Raw genomic sequence first — 20454 nt, 5'->3', positions numbered from 1 at the left:
GACGTATTTGGAATCCTTTTACAAAAGCAGGCAGCTAAAGGAATAGCAGATACTCTGCAGTGTTAAAATGGTAGAAAATGGTTAAAGGGGTGGTCCTTACTAAAATACTTGAATTATGAAGTCCTTATCGCTCTCTCTCTCTACTCTATCTAACTGCTTTTTTTTTTTTACTATTTCCTGTGTGATGACGCTTTGACTGAGAATCCCAGTGTATTCTGGGACTCTCAAACGCATCTTCATCAGGGGGCAGAGACTGTGGTCACTGTTGCAGCCCCTGCCCCCTCCCTGAAATGAATCATCATCAGTGATCTCCATTTCAGGGGCTGGGCTAGTCCCTCCTCTACTGAGCATGCATTGGTTGTCAATGCCGACATATGCTCAGTAAGATCTTGTCACTGTGCACAGTGACAGTGCGCTCCTTTGCCAGCTCTGATGAGAAGTGACAAGTCGGCAAGAGAGTGCACTGTCAGTACACATAGTAAGGAGAGAATGAGCTAGCAGAGACCAACCCCATCCCCCAAAAATTGTTGTTTGCGGAAGCTGCACTGGTTTCTGGTCACTTGTCCTTCTCTACAATGCGCACTGAATCATATGTCATCAGAGCCGGCGAGGGAGCACACTGTCACTGTGCATAGATCCTACTGAGCATATGTCGGAATTGATAACTGACGCATGGTCAGTAAAGCAGGGACTAGCCCAGCCCCTGAAATGCAGATTAATGATAATGCTTTGTTTCAGGGTGGGATTAGAGACTGCATATGTGACCGCAGCCTCTGCCCACTGGTGATGACTCATTTGAGTATCCCAGCATGCACTGGGAATTCTCAAACGAAAAGTCATCACACAGGAAGTGGTAAAAAAAATCAGTTAAAGTGGTGAGGGAACAGTAGGGACTTTTTAATGAAAGTATATTAGAAAGGAGATTATATTATTGCATTAAATTAACACACATTTAGGATTAAAATAAATGTTAGTTTCAGACCACCCATTTAAGACACAGTAGTATTAATGGTAAAGATAATCATTAGTTTTGTATTTAGCAGCTTGTTTGCAGGTTAACGCTAGGTGTCTCTCTTGTCCCCTAGTGGCCATAAACCTTACTGCAGCCAGGTGTTCATTTGCTGTTTTAAAGCTCCAGGTATGTGTAGCGTTATCAGGTGTCACCACGCCTATTCTAAGAGTTTCATTTACTGTTCACCACACTGAGTAACCTTTCAAGAAGAAGGAATACAACACCGCAGCAGGTAAGGGTGAGAATTTATATAACTGGCCTTGTAACCTATGTCATTAGTGGAAGAATACTTAATCTAATGCAGGACTGATAGCTTTGTAAGTCTGTATGGTTCTGGATCTATTATCTGCAGCGTGCCGTGCATTGTCATAGTCCTTGGTCACTGTGTTTATGAGATGGTTCCTGTATCTTGTAATTATTCAGCCCCTATATACATTTTCTCCACCAGTATACATCAGGACTTGAGGAAAAATCTTTGAATTCTGTAGGGTGGTCTCACTCTTAGTCCAAATTGACAAGTCCATGACACACGGACCATGCTCGGATCGCAATACTCAGCCCAACCTGAGCGTATGCCCTCATACATGCCTATGAGGCAGATGGCTCAGGTCAGGAGACCCAGCCAACAGTTGAGTGAGGAATTGTGATTCGAGCATGGTTCGCTTGTGAAGTTGACCTTAACGTGCTTTGGAGGTGGTCCTCCATGACACATGGAACATGCTCAGATCACAATACCCAGCCGAACCTGTGCACACGCCCACATATATATTCCTATGAGGCAAATGGCTCAGGTCAGGAGACCCGGCCAATGGTTGAGTGAGGAATTGTGATTCGAGCATGGTTCATTTGTGAAGTTGACCTTAACGTGCTTTGGAGGTGGTCCTCCATGACACATGGAACATGCTCAGATCGCAATACCCAGCCCAACCTGAGCACACGCCCACATATATGCCTATGAGGCAAATGGCTCAGGTTAGGAGACCCGGCCAATGGTTGAGTCAGGAATTGTGATCCAAGCATGGTCCATGTGTGAAGTTGACCTTAACGTGCTTTGGAGGTGGTCCTCCATGACACACTGAGGGTGGTAAGTTATATAAGTCAGTGAGATGCAATTCTAGACCACCTGCTGTTTCTTGGAAGGGATTGGAGTGGGGTAGGCCTTTTATTTATTTTTTTTATTAACCTGTTGTCAAGCCCACCCCCCAAAAAACATTTTCTCAAGCAATCCTTGTCAGCTTCAAAACAGTGCTTACAAGCTCGATAGAAAAGAACTTTACACATCTTCTGCTTGTCTCGCTGCGATGGTCGGTCTCCTATGCAATAAGCTGTAAAGAAAGAAAAGTGTTAATATCTCAAGAACGTCTGAAAATTGTTAAAAGCAGGAAATTACAAAATTGCTTGTATTTACAATCTCTATCTGACAATACCCATTTAGGAAGATTGGAAAAAAACCTTAAATGTTCAGATTAGTTCTATAATGCTGACTGTAAGGCCAAGACGAGATCCTGAACCATATGCCTGAAATGACTGTTGTACAAAGTCTTACACGGGGACCCTAAGAAGCCTAATTCCGGAATGAGTCTTGGAGGTCGATGGTTCTATTTTGTTTGTCTACTTTGCATCCATTGATAAGGGATATCTACATAGAGAATATTCCGTACCTCATATAGTTCCCAGATGTATATGGTTATGTATATATTCTATCCATGCTATCTAGCATACAATACATGTATACTCAAAAGAGCAGCAGCTTTCTATGAAGCCTTTGACCCCAGGCATGAGTAATGAAAGCTACTGGGAGTTGATGAAGTAGCAGGTAAAGGCTTGTAGTGCAATGTTTGTACACTAGACACATTCACATTGCACTACATCATCATTCTTATGAAGTCATCAATGTTCTTCTCAGGCCAAAGTCTTGATTCTGCACCTTTAAGGCGGAAGGTTCAGTAGTGGGGCATTTTCTTTTTTTATAAACTATCACTAAACCTAGAAATAAATTATAAAAGTAAGCCAGAAATACAATTCCCCCCTCTATTTGTTTTTCCCAAAGCTACCAACATTCTAAAAATCCTTGAGCGAATGCAAGAGTTAATCCCCAGCAGATCTTTACAATTTTCAGTGGAGGGGTGGAGCCTAATGATTCTTTTGTCCTCCTGTAGACAAAGGGTAGAGGCTCCTGCTGCAGCCAGTTTACACAATAAAGAGAAGAGGAAGAGGGAGGAGGACAAAATTGATCTTTGAGTCTCATAATGAAGATTTTTGAGACAAAATAGATTTAAAGGTAGAGGAAATCATTTTTTTAGTGTTCCTTTGAAGTTTAACATCACTCAATACCTAAAAGTTTAGACATGACATCAACTAAGATAAATGCCCCCTTCCCTCATTTTTTTTCTTTTTGCATAGAGGTGGCTGAGATATAAGGTGCTGTTTGTTGGGATGTTGAAACTGCAGATTTCCTATAGCTATTATTGTGCCGTGGAGAGAACTCGGGTCATAAGTGATTTCCTATGATTGGTGGGGGTACCTCGTGTTGGTATCATTTTCATGGAGAATCCCTTCAATCTGATAATTTATGTTTTGTCTTATGATCGTCTGATGGTTTTTTTATACCAAATGAGTCAACATGGTGAAAACGGTTTATGAATTTTTCGCAACCTGTTTTGCAAAAAGTTTGTGTAAAAAGTTGAATGTTCTGCTAAAACATAGCAAAATTTGCACCAAAATTTCAGGAATACATTAAATCAATCCAGAGGGGGGTGGGGAAAAGAGTACATTTGTAAAAAAAAATTTACGACTGTTTCAAAAAAATGCAAATGGTAAATCAGGAGAAAACACTAAAACCTAAACTCCGTTCACAGTGGCAAAAAAACAAACAAAAGACAGACAAAAAAGTAACTTTAAAAAAGATGAAAAAAAAATACTTCAAAAAACTAAAAAAGAAAAAAACATAAAAAAAAGTGACTTTAAAAAATAAGAAATAAAATCACACAGGTCTCAAAACTCTAAAAACTTGGCAAAAAAAACAACAGGTGTAAACGCAATAATTCATTGGGGCTCCCTATGACCAGAGCTATTTACTTATGCATGGTCAATATGGACACATTATTTATTATATTTATATAGCGCTAACTTTTGTAATGACTTTGCAGATCCTTAATAATTAACAATGCTTCCTATCCGTTTAGATCAGCGAATTGCTGTGTCTGTGTCCTACAGTTACATACATGACAGCTCCTCTAGCCCTTCCATTGTCAATGAGACGCCAATCTATTAACTTTCTGAACTGGGAAGATATAAGCGGAGATAAGAACAGATAAAGTTCAGCTTTACGTTCCTGTTTAAGCTGCTTTGTTTCCTCTTTTCTTATTAATCTTTGCGTTGCTGATAACTCATGAGTCATTGGTGTTTGTATAGATTCATGCATGTGAAAAATGGTATGTAGTCAGACAGGTAACTGTGCAAACTTTCCTGAATGTCAGCGTTGCACAAGGTTATTTGCCTTCATCCTTTGTTGACGCTATTAATTCGGCACTCAGTAAATGCAACTTGTGGTTTCTCTGAACTATCACTTATTAAAGGGGATATTCACTTTCAATAAAAATATATTTGTGCTCCTGGTGTAATTATATATAACTTACTACTTATAGCAAAGATCCAACAATGTCCTGGGTTCAGGTTTATATTCTTCTGGAGACAGAAGTTTGTAATAGATATGGTGGGTGTTGTGCCCCTTTATATAGTATGGATACATTGGACCTCATTGGACAGACTGGTTTGGGAAGATAGAAGCTTGATGGTTACAAAATTTCTTTACAAAGAAACAAGCTTGAAAAGAGGTAGATGGACTGGTGACACTTTGCTTGTACTTGTGTCCATCTGCTGGCAAACACCTCAGCAGCAGTTTCTTCTCATAAACACAATCTGTCCTTCACAGTAGATCACAGCTCATATCCACAGTGCTGGTCACAGACATTTCTTACGGTTACCTCTCTAAGCACCGGTACCACGCAGTAATCCTTGTCTCGCAACACTTTTACAGCCTACTTATTCAGTTACCGAGTCACAGTTCTTTACACTTGTTTTGACTGTCTCTGATGTGATACCTCTCTTTACACTCAGGCCTCATCTCTTCTTGTGTGTCTATCCTAGAGTACGTTCCACTTTTAAGGCAGCAATCCTCGCCCTCTCTATATAATGGTGGCACTCTCATCCATGAGGGCTAATCTCTTCCTCCTTGGGCAGATTACAACTGCATTGCAAGATTGAGCGATTCTTTTACACTAATTAGTTTCCTGAGGTGCAACACTAATTGACAAGTGTTACTCACTCCTTACTCTCTTGCTTCATTCATGCTTCTGTCTGCAATCTGTAAACCCTTCTGAGCTCAGCACATCAGTGAACCAAACCTCTCAACTGTCCTGGTTCCAGTAGGATATTCCCAGATTTGAAAGCATGTCTGCTCCACAAATCAGCCTGTGCCCGGTGCCAATGTTTAATTTATATTGGAAGCAGGACACTGGTCATTTTTATCTGCTACGAGGCCTTGGATGTATAGAAATATCTCCTCTGCTGAGCAGAAGGTGTGACTGATGGAAAGCCTGTGAGCAAAAGGAAACCTCTGCACAGAGTCCTGTAGAGAATACAGAGGGGGCAGGCTCTTCACAGGCAGATGTGATAGGAGGAAGCAAAACTCTGACTCTGCCTGCAACCTGGAGGAGCTGGAACAGTCCCCAGCAGAACAGTGGGCTAGTAAATGGCTGATGCAGCTACACATGTTGTACTGGGGGTACGGAGTTCACTCCCTTTGACACTCTGCATGGGGAGGGGTCCTGACTAGTGTTGAGTGAGTATGTTCTGTTAACCCTTTCGCCGAGTATGCTCGGGCCGAGCTCCGAGTATTTACAGCTGCTTGGTGATATGGTTGAATCGCTCCTGTGTGCATGATTTGCGACTGACAGTTTTATTACATGGGAGGAATGTCTATTTCTTACACATTCCTCACATGTAATAAAACTGTCAAACAGTTGCAAATCATGCACACGGGAGCGATTCAACCATATTACCGAGCAGCTGTAAATACTCGGAGCTCGGCACGAGCATACTCGGACAAAACATACTCGCTCAACACTATTCCTGACTAATGTTGTTTGGAAGGGATTGGGGCATCCTGTGTGCTGGGAGTAAAATACTGTGTTTGGGGGGGCACTGTGGTGGGTATTTATACAATGTATAGGGGTACTGTAGAGGCATCATACTGTGTATTGGTGGTATTTATACAATGTATAGTGGGTACTGTGGGGCATTATACCGTGTGTTGGGGGTATTTATACCATGTATAGGGGGTACTGTGGGGGCATTATACTGTGTGTTGGGGGATATTTATGTGACACCCCAGGGGTCTGGTTGTCACAGTGATAGAGATATTACGTCTGAGAGCAGGTGGGAGGTCCTTTGGTCAGGGATCCTGTGCATGCCACACCTCCTGCCCAGCCTTGGGAGGGGAAGAACTTCCCCTGTATAAACCCGGGGCTGAGGCAGGGTTAGTGAGTCCAGGAAGAGTAGAGACAAGAGCAGCATAGGAAGCAGCAGAGTCACAAGGAGTCAGGGGCTGGCAGCTAAAGAGCTCGCCCTGACTAAGAAGATTCTTTACCGGACCCGGAGTCCGAGGCTGTGGGGACTAACTTCTACCCAGCAGCAGAATCCGTCAGGCAGGGGATTTCAGGTCCCCTGGCCCAGAAGCCCGAGTCACCGGCCATACGGGTGAGCACCACACGGTACACTCAGGGACGTGGGCTACTTACATCAGCTTCTAGCAAGGTAGCCAGAAGAGTACAGTCAGCTTGGGAGGCCTACAACTACGCCTGGCCAGGGGAGATCCCATCTGCTCAAGGACTGACCAGGCCCCGTTCGCTAGCAAGTACTCCGGGAGGGTCTATCGTTGTTACCAGTAAAGACCCTGAACGCTACCATACCGTCTCTGAGTGGTTCCTGCTACCCCCATCATCCACGTCGGCTGCCCTGAGGCCATACCCCTCCCGTTGGGGGTTATACTATCACGCTGCACCATCCTTCCACCGGCCTCAGCGGTCTGCCCTGCAGCAGCAGCCCCCTGGCTGCATTCAACGGGTGGCGTAGTCATCAACCATTTTCTACCGCTAACAGACTGCCGTCCAGTTTGACTCCCTGGGCACGGACCGGGTCACCGCCACGAGACTACAACCCTAAACAGATCCGGCTCCGGGTAAGCTCCCGCGTGCGCAACGCAGCGCGACACAGGCCCAGGGGCGCGTCAACTTTGGCGTAGTCGGCAGGATCACGTGCCCGCAACCACCGGGTACTGCGTGCCTGAAAAGCAAAGACTGTTCAAACTTACCAGTGGTGAAGATTCCCGCCATCGGTGAAGATTCCCGCCATCCGGCGCCATCTTCAGCCTTCTTCCCGCCATCGGTGAAGTTTCCCGCCATCCGGCGCCATCTTCAGCCTTCTTCCCGCCATCCGTGGAGTTTTCCCGCCATTGGACGCCATCTTGAGGACGCCGCGCGGGAAGAAGAGGGGCGTGGACTCCGAAAGCGCGCGAGAACTGAAGCCCCGCCTCACGTCCGGACGTTGCGTAAGGTCCTGGAAGGAGCCCAGCAGACGCCGACGTCACAGGAGCGCGACGGAAGGTCCTCAACCCTGACGATCCACTGCGGAGCCGCGGCCTACGGAACAGGATCATCGCAAGGTAGGCCACGGTCCACTAGGGGGGAGGAAGATGTCGGATACGGAGGAGAGCTCCACTGCCTCAACCCCCGCCAGCGCTACCGCTGTTGCAGTTATGCCCTTCACCATGCCCTATATCCCGGGAGCAGCTTGGCTACCCCAGTACTCAGGGGAGTCACATACCCTGCATGACTTTAGAGAAAAGCTGGATAGCCTCTTCCAGGTGTACCCCCTCACAGAAGAGCAAAAAGTGGGCATCCTGGTGGCCCAACTAACTGGGGCAGCCAAAAGGGAAGTAAAATCCTGGCCACCTGGGAGGAAGACTGTCGCAGGGATACTAACCCGGCTGAAGGACACCTTTGATACCCGCACCTCAGCCGAGATTAAACTTAGATTCTACGGGTGCAAGCAGCGAGCGCATGAGAGTATAAGGGACTATGCACTCAACCTACAAGAGGCCCTGAGGGCCATTAAGCAGACCGACCCTAATGGAGTGGGAAACGAGGACAGGCTGTTGACCGAACAATTTATAGAGGGTTTATATTGCAATGCCCACCGCACCCAGTTGCGGGCAATGGCCTTACAGGACCCTCATCTAGAATTTGCACAGTTCAAGGACAGAGCCATCCGGGTGCTCCGAGAACCGGCACCAGGTGGCGTTGTGACCCACAGACGCCCCACTACCACTTACTACCAGGAGGCGGCGCCCTTGTCAGCAGGGCCTGTGGGAGCTGATGCGCAGGCTTTGGACAATGACCCGGCTCCAGACCTACACCATCAGGTCCAAGAGCTAGCTAAAAGCGTTGCTGCGCTAACCCGAACTGTGCAGTCTTTACAGGTTTCCACTCCAGGGAAGATCCAGCTGGCATCCGGACCGGAGGACATCCCGTGGCGTCGACCAAGGAGGACCCCACCGGCCAGAGGAAGACCCAGTGACCGATACAGCGAGGACGGACGACCCATCTGCCGCCGCTGCAATCAACCCGGACATATAGAAAGGTACTGTTCTTTAAACGGGCACAACCTGGGGTAGAGGGCCAACCCCCAGGAAAAAGATCACCAGGCCCATCGAACTGGCGCGACAGATATGTGGGAGGACGTCCAGTCTTGCCTGTGGTACTGGATGGCATTCCCATGAGTGCCCTACTGGACACCGGGTCACAGGTCACCACCATCCCGTACGTGCTCTTCAAGCAGTACTGGAATGACTCGGATATTACCCGCTACCCTGACGACGACTTGAGTATCATCGCCAGCAATGGTCAGCCCGTGCCACAGATCGGATTTAAAGAGGTGACCATCAAAATTGGTAGAGTCGAACTGGCCGCACAGGGACTGATCATTGTAGATATTGACAAACATGAGAGTCACCCAAAAATAACTCTAGGAACTAATGTAATTGAAAATTGTCTTGCAGAGGTGATTTTCCTTTTACAGCAGGTTGCCAAGAATGCCAGCTCCGGCGAGCAGCGGGTGCTCCAGAAAGAGATCCGGGCACTGATGCAACGGCAACAAGTGGAACTCTCCGGCGGTGAGATTGGTAGCGTAAGAATGTGTGACCCTTTTCCTATTGCCATGCCCCCAAAAAGTGAAATGATGATTTGGTGCCGGGCAGCTATTGGTCTGAGAGGTAGAGATTACCAGGCAATGGTAGAACCAGTTTACTCAGACAGTAGGCCCACCATTTTGACAGCACGGGGGGTGGTCAATGTACGCCATGGGAGGGTGCCCGTTCGCATAATAAATATCGGGGAGAGGGAAGTGTACCTGCCCCGGTATGCCACGCTAGCCAAATTATATACCACTAATCAAAATTCTATACAATCTGTGGAACCCTTGCCTCCATCTCACCCGGAGGAAGGTAACGGCTCTAAGAAAGACATGGAGGACTGGTGTCAGCAACTACATCTGGGTACTGACTCCACTCCCTCACACCAGAAACAAGGAGTCTATCGGGTGGTTCAAGAGTATGAGAGAGTGTTTAGTAAACACCCGTTAGACTTCGGGCGAGTCAAGGGGGTAGAACACCGCATCCCCACGGGAGATCATCCTCCCATAAAAGAGAGGTATCGACCCGTACCCCCTGCACATTACCAACACGCCAAGGGGATGCTTAGAGACATGAAGGAGGCTGGGGTAATCCGGGATAGCTGTAGCCCCTGGGCAGCCCCACTAGTTTTAGTCAAAAAGAAAGACAACACCATGAGGATGTGTGTAGATTACCGGAAAATCAACCGTATCACACACAAGGATGCGTACCCCTTACCAAGGATAGAGGAGTCATTGGCTGCTTTAAGATCTGCTAACTTCTTCTCTACCTTGGATCTCACTAGCGGGTACTGGCAGGTTCCTGTAGCAGAGGCGGACCGGGAGAAGACCGCATTCACCACCCCGATGGGACTTAGCGAGTTCACCTGCATGCCGTTCGGACTCTGCAACGCCCCAGGAACCTTCCAACGATTAATGGAGTGCTGTCTGGGCCACAGAAACTTCGAGACGGTCCTGTTGTACCTGGACGATGTCATCGTATACTCCAAAACTTATGAGGACCACCTGAAACACCTGGCGGAGGTGTTCGAAGCTCTGGCGAGTTACGGCCTAAAGGTGAAACCCTCCAAGTGTCACCTCCTGAAACCAAAGGTGCAATACCTGGGACACGTGGTGAGCGCTGACGGAGTGGCTCCCGACCCCGATAAGATCACCGCAATTAAGGGATGGCCAAGCCCCTCCAGCGTAAAAGAAGTGCGGCAGTTCCTAGGGTTGGTAGGCTACTACCGAAGGTTTATTCCCGGTTTCACCAAAAAGGCAGCACCTATGCAGGACCTCCTGATAGGCCAGTCCCGGAAGGCCAAGAACCAGAAGCCGCCCTTCAAATGGGAAAAGCTAGAAGAAGAGTCCTTCCGCCAGCTGAAGATGGCCCTCACGGGGGATGAAATCTTGGCGTACCCGGACTATAGCCAGCCCTTTATCCTCTACACCGACGCCAGTAACATCGGGCTAGGAGCCGTACTGTCCCAGATTCAGCAGGGGAGAGAACGAGTAATCTCCTATGCCAGCCGAAAACTGCGACCCACCGAAAGGAACCCCGAAAATTACAGCTCATTTAAGCTAGAGTTCCTGGCCGTGGTATGGGCAGTCACCGAGCGCTTTAGGCATTACCTCGCTTCTTCCCGGTTCACCGTATACACGGATAACAACCCGCTGACACACCTGGACACGGCAAGACTCGGTGCCCTGGAGCAGAGGTGGATGGCCCGTCTGTCCAACTACGAGTTCACAATTAAATACCGGGCAGGGCGCTCCAATACCAACGCGGACGCCCTGTCCAGGATGCCCAACCTGCCGGACGGAGGAGAAGATCCGGAGGGACTGGAAGAAGTTGAACTCCCTGCGTTCCACCGTCATGGGACTATCCAGTATTCCCACCGGGTAAGGAGTAAGCAGGCTGCTACGTTGAACCCCTTACCTCACTACAACTGGGCGGAAACGCAAGACAGCGACCCTGCCGTCCGACTGGTGAAGGAGATGCTGACTCGCCCGGAGGCTAGCCTGGAATCAGACGCTCCAGAGGAAGCCAAACAACTATGGGCAGAGAAGAGTCGACTGTTCCTTTACAAGGGGAAGTTGTGCCGCAGAATGGTTAACTCCAGGACGCATGAACTACTCTGGCAAGTAGTGGTGCCACGAAGAGACGCAGCCATGGTGATGGAGGCATACCACGACGGAGCTGGACACTTCGGGTGGAAAAAGCTGGAGTTCCTGCTGCGCGAGCGGTTCCACTGGGTAGGCATGAGGGGAACCATCGAGAAGTGGTGCAGAGACTGTGGCCCGTGCAATCTGAGAAGGAAGGACCGGGCCAGCCAGAAGACTCCCCTGCAGTCCATCGTCACCCGGCAACCGTTGGAACTGGTAGCCTTGGATCATGTAAAACTGACCCCCAGCAGAAGTGGCTACGTCTACGCGTTAACCATCGTGGATCATTACTCCCGGTTTCTGGTTGTCGTCCCCGTCAAGGACTTAACGGCTCGAACAGCAGCTAGAGCCTTCCAGCAGCACTTTTGCCGTCCACACGGGTACCCGGACCAAGTGCTGACGGACCAGGGACCTGCCTTTGAAGCGGAGGTCTTCCAGGAATTCTGCAATCTGTATGGCTGCCGGAAGATAAGGACGACACCCTACCATCCGCAAACTAATGGACTTTGTGAGAAAATGAACCAGGTGGTAATGGATCTTCTAAAAACGTTGCCCCTGGAAGAACGCAGTCTGTGGCCTGAGAAGTTGCCCGATCTGGTGGACCTATACAACCACATCCCGGTAGGTTCCACCAACTGTACCCCGGCTTACCTAATGAGGGCAAGACCTGGTAAGTTACCTGTTGACCTGGAAATGGGAGTCCTGACGCCCGAGGACACTTCACCAGAAACGGACTGGGACACAGAGAGGCAGCAGCAGTACCGGAAAGTACAGGAGAGCGTGGAGCGAAGTCTCTGTCAGGCTAGGGAAAGACAAGAGAAGACTTACAACCAGTATGCTCCCGCTGTTCCCCTGGTACCCGGAGAGCAGGTCTTGAAGAGGAAGAGACGGCTCCACAAGTTGGACGACCAGTGGGAGAAGGACCCGTACACCGTACTGCCCTCAAGCCACGAGAACCCGAAGGTCTGTACCATCAGTAAAGACGGAGGGGAAACCACAGCCATTGTATCCCGGGACCACCTGAAGAAGTGCCCGGAACAACTGAGGAGGAACAGGAAGACCATCGACCCGTGGAAGAAAGGGAAGATATGGTTAGTACCGTGCTCGGGGACTTCCCTCGGTCTTGGACTCAAGTCAATGGTGCAGTTGTGGTACCCGTACTCACCTTCCTCCAACCATCATCCCAAGAACCTACGGAGCAACGGGTAGAGCTGGAAGAGCAGCCGGTCCAGGAGGCAGAAGACTCCACCCAAGCGGAACAGGAGAATCCACCCTCTGCTTATAGTGAGCCTGCCGTACCCCTAGTGAGACAAAGAGCCGGTAGACAGCTGCCCAGTTTACCCTTGACAGCTCCTACACCCTGTAGTTCAGGGCCAGACAGTCAGCTCCGTAGGTCCACTAGGGCCACTAGAGGCCAGTTACCCGCACGTTGGAGGATCTAAATGTTTAAGTTGTTTTACAATGTTTACCTGTTTATTGTTGCTTGTGTGTAATTTTGTGTTTCTAGTTGTTTTTAGGAGTCTTCGGTGGATTTACCGGGAATCCTTTGTATATAGTTGGAGCGTAACCCAGGATGGACTAGAGACTGTTAAGGACTCGGGGTAGGACAGACCCCTACCTGGTTACGTCTCCCTGTGTTGGTGAAATGGACACCTTTGCTTTTCTTCAAAGACTGCACCCGGTTGCGGACATCCGTGACCATCTTATTGTGTTTCCTTATTGTATTTTATTGTTCTTTGATATACCTTGTTATATTTTTCCAAAAAGTGTTTAGTCCCGGAGTACTAAATTTCACTAGGGGGGAGTGTGACACCCCAGGGGTCTGGTTGTCACAGTGATAGAGATATTACGTCTGAGAGCAGGTGGGAGGTCCTTTGGTCAGGGATCCTGTGCATGCCACACCTCCTGCCCAGCCTTGGGAGGGGAAGAACTTCCCCTGTATAAACCCGGGGCTGAGGCAGGGTTAGTGAGTCCAGGAAGAGTAGAGACAAGAGCAGCATAGGAAGCAGCAGAGTCACAAGGAGTCAGGGGCTGGCAGCTAAAGAGCTCGCCCTGACTAAGAAGATTCTTTACCGGACCCGGAGTCCGAGGCTGTGGGGACTAACTTCTACCCAGCAGCAGAATCCGTCAGGCAGGGGATTTCAGGTCCCCTGGCCCAGAAGCCCGAGTCACCGGCCATACGGGTGAGCACCACACGGTACACTCAGGGACGTGGGCTACTTACATCAGCTTCTAGCAAGGTAGCCAGAAGAGTACAGTCAGCTTGGGAGGCCTACAACTACGCCTGGCCAGGGGAGATCCCATCTGCTCAAGGACTGACCAGGCCCCGTTCGCTAGCAAGTACTCCGGGAGGGTCTATCGTTGTTACCAGTAAAGACCCTGAACGCTACCATACCGTCTCTGAGTGGTTCCTGCTACCCCCATCATCCACGTCGGCTGCCCTGAGGCCATACCCCTCCCGTTGGGGGTTATACTATCACGCTGCACCATCCTTCCACCGGCCTCAGCGGTCTGCCCTGCAGCAGCAGCCCCCTGGCTGCATTCAACGGGTGGCGTAGTCATCAACCATTTTCTACCGCTAACAGACTGCCGTCCAGTTTGACTCCCTGGGCACGGACCGGGTCACCGCCACGAGACTACAACCCTAAACAGATCCGGCTCCGGGTAAGCTCCCGCGTGCGCAACGCAGCGCGACACAGGCCCAGGGGCGCGTCATTTATATCATGTATAGTAGTGGGTACTGTGGGGGCATTATACTGTGTATTGGTGGTATTTATACCATGTATACTGGGTACTGTGGGGGCATTATACTGTGTGTTGGTGGTATTTATACCATGTATAGGGGGTACTGTGGGGCATTATACTGTGTATTGGTGGTATTTATACAATGTATAGTGGGTACTGTGGGGCATTATACTGTGTGTTGGGGGATATTTATACCATGTATATGGGGTACTGTGGGGCATTATACTGTGTGTTGGGGGATATTTATACCATGTGTAGGGGGTACTGTGGGGGCATCATACTGTGTGTTGGTGGTATTTATACCATGTATAGGGGGTACTGTGGGGCATTATACTGTGTGTTGGGGGATATTTATACCATGTGACGCGCCCCCTGGGCCTGTGTTGTGCAGGGAATACCCGGAGCCGGATCGCTGGGGGTTTCCGTGGCGCTGACCCGGTCCGTGCCCAGGGTGGTCAATTCAGTGGCAGTCTTATTAGTGAGATAATAGTCCGACTACGCCACCCGTGGATTGCGGTCAGTGGGGACCGCCGCTGCAAGGCAGACCGCTGAGGCCGGTGTTATGTGTGCAGCTAAGAACGGGATGACTCCCCACGGGAGGAGTATAGCCTCAGGGCAGTTAGTGTGGATGATGGGAGTGATGGTGCACGAGCGCAGCAGGAATAACTCAGAGTCCGTGCAGTGCAGTTCAGGGTCTTTACTGATGTTATAAAGCAGACCCTCCCGGGAGTACTGGCTAGCAGTAGAGGCCTGGTCAGTCTGAGAGCTAGCAGGATCTCCCCTGGCCAGGTGGAGTTGTAGGCCTCCCCGTCTATCTGTACTCTTTCCTGGCTACCTTGCTCCATGCGGGTAGAAGTAGCCCACGTCCCTGAGTATACCGTGTGGTGCTCACCCGTATGGCCGGTGACTTGGGGCCCTCCGTTAGCCTCCGCTTCACGATGGCGGTGCTGGTCCCTTGCTTGTGACCGTGCCTCCGGGCTTCTCTGGCCAGAGGACATGGAATCCCCAGGCGGTTGGATTCTGCTGCTGGACCTGGATGTCCCCACAGCCTCGGACTCCGTGTCCGGTCTTAATGTCGTCAGCCAGGACGAGCTATCTAGCTTCCATCCCCTGGCACTCGCTCCTGCTCCTACAGAGCTCCTTGCTGACACTTTCCCTGTGTCTGGAACTGTCTCCAGGCTCTGACTGACTAATCCCGCCCCAGACCCAGTTTATAAGGGCAGATTCCTCCCCTCCCAGGTCTGGGCGGGCAGTGTTGCATGCTTAGGGCTCCTTACCAGAGAAACCTCCCACTTGCTCTCAGACGTAATATTTCTATTACTGTGGTAACCAGACCCCTGGGGTGCCACATTCCCCCCTAGTAAAATTTACTACTCCGGAACTAAACATATTTTTAAAGAAACATAAATGCAGGGTATAACAATAACAAAACAACATGAAAAAGTACATTTTGTGGTCACGGCGTTTCCGTAACCGGGTGTCCATATCACCCAAGGTGAAGTTTTAAGCGAGGTAGGGGGCCTGTCCAAAGAAAACCCCTTGCGTTGGCCTTGGGCGTGGCTGCAAGGCTGAAGCTAGCTACTTTGGGCCGCAAGGAGGCCACGCCAGACAGGTTTTCTCTTCCGCGGCCGTCTTCGCAAGAGGCACAATGTGCAACTATCTACAAGATTGTTCTGGTTATCCAGCGTCCATAACCTGTTAGTCCATAGAAATCTGCAGGGTAACTGAGAAACATAATTAATAACAGGCAACAAAAACCGTAAACATTTTCAAGAAACAGGTAAATTTACAGTGCATTACTTTATATTCTCCAGCGAGCGGGCATCTGACCTTTAGTGACTCTACTGGACCTACGGAGCTCACTAACTGGTCCTGCACTACAGGGTGTAGGAGGTGTTATGGGTAAGCTGGGCAGCTGTCTGCGTACTCTTTGGCTCACTAGGGGCACGGCAGGCTCACTACTAGCAGAGGGTTGATCCTCCTGTACTGCTGGTGTGGACTCTTCTGCCTCTTGGGCCGGCTGCTCTTCCAGCTCTACCGGTTCCTCTGTAGGCACTTGCGGGGCTGGCTGGAGAAAGGTGAGGACGGGTACCACGACAGCGCCGTTTACTTGTGTCCAAGACCGGGGGAAAGTCTCCGAGTACGGTGCTGATAATTTCCTCCTTTTCCTCTATGGGTTGAGGGTCTTCCTGATCTTCATCCGTGCTTTGCAACTTCTCGGGGCACTTTTTCAGGTGGTCTCTGGAGACAGTGGCTGTGGTCTCTCCTCCATCCTTGCTGATGACGTACTCCTTTGGATTATTGTGGCTTGAGGGCAGTACGGTGTACGGGTCCTTTTCCCACTGGTCGTCCAACTTATGGAGCCGCCTTTTTCTTTTCAAGGCCTGCTCTCCAGGTACCAGGGGAACAGCGGGAGCATGTTGGTTATAAGTTCTCTCCTGCCTTTCTCTTGATTGACAGAGACTTCGCTCGACGCTCTCCTGTACTTTCCGGTACTGCTGCTGCCGTTCTGTATCCCAGTCTGCCTCTGGCGAGGTGTCCTCGGGTGTCAGGACTCCCATATCCAGGTCAACAGGCAGCTTACCAGGTCTTGCTCGCATTAGGTAAGCCGGGGTACAGTTGGTGGAACCTACCGGGATGTGGTTATACATGTCCACCAGATCGGGCAGTTTCTCAGGCCACAGACTGCGTTCTTCCAGGGGCAATGCTTTTAGCAGATCTGTCACCACCTGGTTCATCTTCTCGCAGAGTCCATTGGTTTGGGGGTGATAGGGCGTTGTTCTTATCTTCTTGCAGCCATACAGGTTGCAGAACTCCTGGAAGGCCTCCGCTTCGAAGGCTGGTCCTTCGTCCGTCAGCACTTGGTCCGGGTACCCGTGTGGGCGGCAGAAGTGCAGCTGGAAGGCTCTGGCTGCTGTCTGATCCGTCAAGTCTTTGACAGGGACCACCACCAGGAACCGGGAGTAGTGATCCACGATGGTTAGGGCGTAGACATACCCGCTTCTGCTTGGAGCCAGTTTAACATGGTCCAGAGCGACCAGTTCCAGCGGCTGCCTGGTGAGGATGGGCTGCAGGGGAGTCCTCTGGCTGGCACGGTCCCTCCTTCTTAGATTGCACGGGCCACAGTCTCTACACCATCTCTCAATGGCTCCTCTCATGCCTATCCAGTAGAACCGTTCATGCAGCAGGAACTCCAGCTTCTTCCATCCGAAGTGCCCTGCCCCATTGTGGTAGGACTCCAGCACCATAGCTGCGTCCCGTCTCGGTACCACAACCTGCCAGATCAGTCCATGTGTCCGGGAATTGACCATTCTGCGGCACAACTTCTCCTTGTAGAGAAACAGTCTGCTTTTTTCCGTCCACAGTTGCTTGGTCTCTTCCGGAGCGTCTGGGTCCAGGCGGGCGTCAGCCTGGGTCAGCATCTCCTTCACCAGATGGACTGCGGGGTCACTGTCTTGCGTCTCCGCCCAGTTGTAGTGGGGTAAGGGGTTGAACGTAGCGGATCGCTGGCCCCTCACACGGTGGGAATACTGGGTAATCCCATGACGGTGGAACGCAGGGAGTTCGACCTCTTCCAGTTCTTCTGAATCTTCCCCTCCGTCCGGTAGGTTTGGCATCCTGGACAGGGCGTACGCGTTGGTATTGGAGCGTCCTGCCCGGTATTTGATCGTGAACTCATAATTGGACAGGCGGGCCATCCATCTCTGCTCCAGGGCACCCAGTCTTGCAGTGTCCAGCTGTGTCAACGGGTTGTTGTCCATGTACACGGTGAACCTGGAAGAGGCAAGGTAATGCTTAAAACGTTCGGTTACCGCCCACACCACTGCCAGGAACTCTAGCTTGAACGAGCTGTAATTCTCAGGGTTTCTTTCCGTGGGTCGCAGTTTTCGGCTGGCATAAGCAATTACCCGTTCTCTCCCCTGCTGGATCTGGGACAGTACGGCTCCTAGCCCGATGTTGCTTGCGTCCGTGTGGAGGATAAAGGGCTGGCTGTAATCAGGGTACGCCAGGATTTCATCCCCCGTGAGGGCCATCTTCAGCTGGCGGAATGACTCCTCTTCCAGCTTTTCCCATTTGAAGGGTGGCTTCTGGTTTTTGGCCTTCCTGGACTGGCCTATCAGGAGGTCCTGCATAGGAGCTGCCTTCTTGGTAAAACCAGGAATGAATCTTCGGTAGTAGCCTACCAACCCGAGGAACTGCCGCACTTCCTTTATGCTGGATGGTCTTGGCCAGTCCTTAATCACGGTGATCTTGTCAGGGTCGGGGGCCACTCCGTCAGCACTCACCACGTGTCCCAGGTACTGTACCTTTGGCTTCAGTAGATGACACTTTGAGGGTTTTACCTTTAGCCCATAGTTTGCCAGGGCTTCAAACACTTCTGCCAGGTGTTCCAGATGGTCCTCATAGGTCTTGGAATAGACGATGACATCGTCCAGGTATAATAGGACCGTCTCGAAGTTCCGATGTCCCAGACAGCATTCCATCAACCGTTGGAAGGTTTCTGGTGCGTTGCAGAGCGCGAACGGCATATAGTTAAATTCGCTGAGTCCCATCGGGGTGGTGAATGCGGTCTTCTCCCGGTCCGCCTCTGCTACAGGAACCTGCCAGTACCCGCTAGTGAGGTCCAAAGTAGAGAAGAAGTTAGCAGATTTTAATGCAGCTAAGGACTCTTCTATCCTTGGTAACGGGTACGCATCTTTGTGTGTGATACGGTTGACCTTCCTGTAGTCTACACATATTCTTATGGTGTTGTCTTTCTTTTTCACTAGAACTAGTGGAGCTGTCCCTAATTACCCCAGCCTCCTTCATGTCTTTTAGCATCCCCTTGGAGTGTTGATAGTGTGCAGGGGGTACGGGTCGGTATCTCTCCTTTATGGGAGGATGGTCTCCCGTGGGGATGTGATGTTCTACCCCCTTTACTCGCCCGAAGTCCAGCGGGTGTTTACTAAACACTCTCTCGTACTCTTGAACCACCCGATAGACTCCCTGTTTTTGGTGTGAGGGAGTGGAGTCAGTACCCAAATGCAGTTGCTGACACCCGTCCTCCATTGGTTTCTTAGAGCCGTTACCGTCCTCTGGTTGAGATGGAGGGAAGGGTTCCACGGCCTTTACAGAGTTCTGGTTGATGGTGAACAATTTGGCTAGCATGGCATACCGGGGCAGGTATACTTCTCTCTCCCCGATATTTATGATGCGGACGGGCACCCTCCCATGGCGTACATCGACTACCCCCCGTGCTGTCAAAATGGTGGGCCTACTGTCTGAGTAGACGGGTTCTACCATTGCTTGGTAGTCTCTACCTCTTAGACCAATAGCTGCCCGGCACCAAATCATCATCTCACTTTTTGGGGGCATGGCAATAGGGAACGGGTCACACATTCTCACGCTACCAATCTCACCACCAGATAGTTCCACCTGTTGCCGTTTCATCAGTGCCCGGATCTCTTTTTGGAGCACACGCTGCTGACTGGAACTGGCGCTCTTGGCAACCTGTTGCAAAATAAGAATCACCTCTGCAAGACAGTTTTCGATTACGTTAGTACCTAGGGTTATTTTTGGGTGACTCTCGCGACGGTCAATGTCCACAATGATCAGTCCTTGTGCCGGCAGTTCAACATTACCGACCTTGATGGTCACCTCTTTAAATCCTATCTGTGGCACGGGCTGACCATTGCTGGCGATAATGCTCAGGTCGTCATCTGGGTAGCGGGTTATGTCCGAGTCATTCCAGTACCGCTTGAAGAGCACGTACGGGATGGTAGTCACCTGCGACCCAGTGTCTAGTAGGGCACTCATAGGAATGCCATCCAGTACCACAGGCAAGACCGGACGCCCCCCTACGTATTTATCACGCCAGTTCGATGGGCCTGATGATCTTATGCCTGGGGGTTGGCCCTCTACCCCAGGTTGTGCCCGTTTAAATGACAGTAGCTTGCCATATGTCCGGGTTGATTGCAGCGGCAGCAGATGGGTTGTACGTCCTCGTTGTATCGGTCGCTGGGTCTTCCTCTGGCCGGTGGGGTCCTCCTCAGTCGGCGCCACGGGACGTCCTCCGGTCCGGATGCCAGCTGGATCTTTTCTGGAGAAGAGACCTGTAAAGACTGCACAGTTCTGGTTAGCGCGGCAACGCTCTTAGTCAGCTCTTGGACCTGATGGTGCAGGTCTGTAGCTGGGTTATTGTTCAAAGCCTGCGCATCAGCTCCCACAGGCCCTGCAGACAAGGGCGCCGCGTCCTGGTGATAAGTGATAGTAGGGCGCCTGTGGGTCACAGCGCCACCTGGTGCCGGTTCTCGGAGCACCCG

At 50.5% G+C, this 20454-nt stretch overlaps 1 protein-coding gene across 2 annotated transcripts in view; it reads left to right on the top strand.

Annotated features, from left to right (window-relative positions):
* The first annotated feature begins 1120 nt into the window (after positions 1 to 1120).
* Positions 1121 to 20454, top strand: part of LOC141173103 (circularly permutated Ras protein 1-like) — an 87015-nt gene continuing 67681 nt past the window's right edge. For both annotated transcript variants that reach the window (XM_073657746.1, XM_073657747.1), the window contains exon 1: positions 1121 to 1244. The gene's annotated coding sequence lies outside the window, so the exon portion shown is untranslated. The remainder of the gene's footprint in view (positions 1245 to 20454) is intronic.

This window comes from Phyllobates terribilis, unplaced genomic scaffold (assembly GCF_046119375.1).
Source record: "Phyllobates terribilis strain yellow unplaced genomic scaffold, ASM4611937v1 Scaffold_12__6_contigs__length_324123572, whole genome shotgun sequence".
NCBI lineage: Eukaryota > Metazoa > Chordata > Amphibia > Anura > Dendrobatidae > Phyllobates > Phyllobates terribilis.
Note: the sequence above shows the minus strand (reverse complement) of the source record. Positions and strands in the feature narration are given on the sequence as shown.